The sequence below is a fragment of the Marmota monax genome, unplaced genomic scaffold (assembly GCF_021218885.2).
Source record: "Marmota monax isolate L192 unplaced genomic scaffold, Marmota_monax_Labrador192_F-V1.1 WCK01_AAM20220418_F8-fsc00014, whole genome shotgun sequence".
Taxonomy (NCBI): Eukaryota; Metazoa; Chordata; class Mammalia; order Rodentia; family Sciuridae; genus Marmota; species Marmota monax.
This window is the reverse complement of record NW_026695222.1, coordinates 29,944,226-29,947,840: the sequence shown is the minus strand read 5'-3', so window position 1 is coordinate 29,947,840 and position 3,615 is coordinate 29,944,226. Positions and strand designations below refer to the sequence as shown.

The 3,615-nt window shown below is 38.1% G+C and overlaps 1 non-coding gene across 1 annotated transcript; it reads left to right on the top strand.

Annotated features, from left to right (window-relative positions):
* Positions 1-569: 569 nt before the first annotated feature.
* On the top strand, positions 570-676 carry LOC124085997 (U6 spliceosomal RNA). The gene has a single exon (XR_006849672.1). It is a non-coding gene; the product is annotated as a U6 spliceosomal RNA (small nuclear RNA).
* The last annotated feature ends 2,939 nt before the right edge of the window (positions 677-3,615 follow it).

The window sequence follows — 3,615 nt, the reverse complement described above, 5'->3', positions numbered from 1 at the left end:
TCTTGATTGATCTTGTGAAGTAACTTCAGTCTCAATTTTCATAAAAAGTCCACTGGGGTCACCTGGCTTGCCCAGTGCGGGAGTCCCATGGAGGGTTTCTGACTCCCAGTCCTGACTTTTGTTTTCCCCACATGAGCTCACCCGCCTGTGCCTTACAGGGCCTGAGCTCCTAGGTCCCGAGAATGCGAGTGGCTATAGTCACCCTTAGGATCAGAATGGGTCTACAAATAGGGCTTTGTGCCATAATTTGTAGGGCAGGCTGAGGTCTTTGGAAGCAGGTCTTTGGGCAGAATTGGGGGTTCAAGGTATTTATTGGGATCAGCACCTATAGAAAGAAGGAGAGGAAGCAAGATTGGGCAGAGACAGAAGTTGAACCAGTATGCAGCCCTGATAGAGCTTTGGCCACCTCTTCGGGACCTTATGGGACATGTCTTTCCCACTAGAGTACTGCTGTGGGTGGATATGGCTGGCTTCCTATCCCTCCACACTCTGCTGTGGTGAGGGCGTGGCCTGGGCTCAGCTGCCATTTCACAGTGGGCAGCCCCTACAGTCAAGGACAGACAGCCGGGGTGCTCACGTCAGCAGCACATGCACTAAAATTGGAGTGGTGGTAACAGGATCAGCACACCCCCTGTGTATTGATGACACCCAAATTTGTGAAGAATTATGCATTTTTAAGTCAACGGCAAGAAAATACACAGGAAACCACATAAACATGAAGATTGAACATGAATCATAGAAGAAATGAGAGGAGAAATTGAAAATTCCACAGAATCAAATGGAAACAGTGATACAATACACTAAAATCTCTGGGACACTGTGAAGATTGTTCTAAGAGGATGGTTTATAGTATTGAGTGCCTACATTAAAGAAAAAAATAAAAAGAAAGAAAGATCTCAAGTAAACAAATCTAATGCTGCATCTCAAAGCCCAAGGGAAAAAAGGAACAAACTAATTCCAAACAGTAGAAGACAGGAAAAAAATTAAGATCAGAGTTGAAATTGAAGAAATAAAGAATAAAAAGACAATATAAGGATTATTGCAGCAAAGAGTTTGTTCTTTGAAAAGAGAAACAAAACTAATCAAACTAACAAAAATTCAAAAGAGAAGACCCATTTTCATTAGAGATGAAAAAGGAGATATCACAGTAGACATTTCTGATATCCAGAAGAGCATTAGGGACTATTTTGAAAACTTATATTCCAATAAATTGAAAAAAAAAAACCTAGATAATGTTGACAAATTTCTAGACACATATGACATACCCAAGCTGAACCAACAAGATATAGAAAACCTAAGTAGACCAATATCAAGCAAACAAGATTGAAGCAGTAATTAAAAGTTATCCAACAAAGAAAGCCCAGGATCAGTTGGAGTCTCAACTGAGTTCTACCAGATCTTTAATGCCAATGCTCCTCAAATTATTCCATGAAATTGAAAGGAAGGGAACACTCTTAAATTTATTCTATGAAATCAGTATCGCTCTGACACCAAAACCAGATAACAACACATCAAGGGAAGAAAACTACAGACCAATATCCCTGATAAGCATAGAAGCAAAAATTCTTAATAAAAGATTAGCAATCTACATTCAAAAACATGTAAGAAGATTGTGCACCATTATCAAGTTGGTATCATCCAGGGAGACAAGGTTGACTCAAAATATGCAAATCAACAAATGAAATTCATCACATAAATAGAATTAAGGACAAAGATGACACGATCATCTCAACAGATGCAGAAAAAGCCTTTAACAGAATTCAGCACATAGTCATATTAAAATCACTGAAGAAACTATGGATAGGAGGAACTAAGCTCAATATCATCAAGTTATGTATGACAAACCCAAAGCCAACATCATGCTGAATGGAAAAAAATTGAGAGCATTTCCTCCGAAACCAAGAAAAAGACAGGGATGTCCTCTCTCACCACTCCTATTCAATACAGTTCTTCAAACTCTAACCAGAGCAATTAGGCAAGAGAAGGAAATTAAAAGGATACAAAGACAAATTATCTCTGTATGCTGATGACTTGACCCTATACATAAGAGACTCAAAAACTCAACAAAACTCTTCTAGAGCTGGATAAACAAATCCAACAAGATCAATGGACAGAAATCAATAGCTTTCCTATACTCCAACAATGATTTTGCTGATAAAGAAATCAGAAAAAATGATTCCATTCACAATGGCCTCAAAACAAAAACAAAACAAATAATAAAAACCCATGAGAATAAATCAAACTCAGGAAGTGAAAGACCTCTTTAGTGAAAAAATATAGAACACTGAAGAAAGAAATTGAAGACCTTAAAAGATGAAAAAGACCACCCAGGTTCTTGGATAGGCAGAATTAATATTGTCAACATGACCATACTACTAAAAGCAATCTGCAGATTCAATGCAATCCCCATCAAAATACCAATGGCATTCTTCACAGAACTACAAAAAAAAATAGTACTAAAATTCACATGGAAGCAAAACAGACCCAGAAGAGGCAAAGCAATACTGAGCAACGGGAGTGTTGCTGGAGGCCTCACAATTCCTGCTCTCAGATTATACTACAGAACCATACTAATAAAAACAGCATGGCATCAGCAGAAAAACAGACTTGAAGACTAATTGGAATTGAATAGAAGACACAGAGACAAATCCACATAGATTGTCATCTGATCCTTGACAAAGCTGCCAGAAACATACATTGGAAAGAAGATAGGCTTTTTAGCAAATGGTGCTGGGAAAACTGGATATCCATATGTAGAAGAATGAACTGGGATCCCTTTCACCCTACAGTAAAATTAACTTGTAGTGAATCCAAGACCTAATAATTAGACCAGAAACACTGCAGCTGCTAGGAGAAAACAGAGGGTCAACACTCCAACATATTGGCAGGCACCCACTTCCTTAATAAAGCTCCTAAAGCTTAGGAAATAAAACCAAGAATCAATAGGTGGGATGGCATCAAATTAAAAAGCTTATGCCCAGCAAAGGAAACAAAAACATGAGTAGAAAGCCTACAAAATGGGAGAGAATCTTTGCTAGCTAGCTGCTCTTCCAACAGGGAATGTAAAGAACTCAAAATACTTACCATGAAAAAAAAAAAAAAAACAAAAAACAAATAACCAAATCAATCAATAAATGGACATTTCTCAAAAGAAGAAACACAAATGGCCCACAAGTAGTATGAAAAAATGTTCAACATCCTTAGCAGTCAGGGAAATGCAAATAAAATTGCACTGAAATTTTAGCTCACTCCAATTAGTTGGCAATCATCAAGAATACCAGCGATGCTAATTGCTGGCCAGGACATGGGGGGAAGGTGTACTTATACTTTGTTGGTGGGACTGCAGATTAGTACAACCACTTTGGAAAGTAGTATGGAAACTCCTTAAGACTAGAAATGGAACCACCTCATCTTTCAGCTGTCTTCCTCCTTGGTATTTATCCAAAAGATCTAAAATCAACATTCTATAGGAATATACACGTACAAATGTTTACAGCAGTGAAATTCACAACAACCAAGCACGGAACGAGGCCAGGTACCCCTCAACAGATGAGTGCATAAAGAAAATGTGATATATATACACAGTGGAATTTTACTCAGCCATAAAGGACTAAC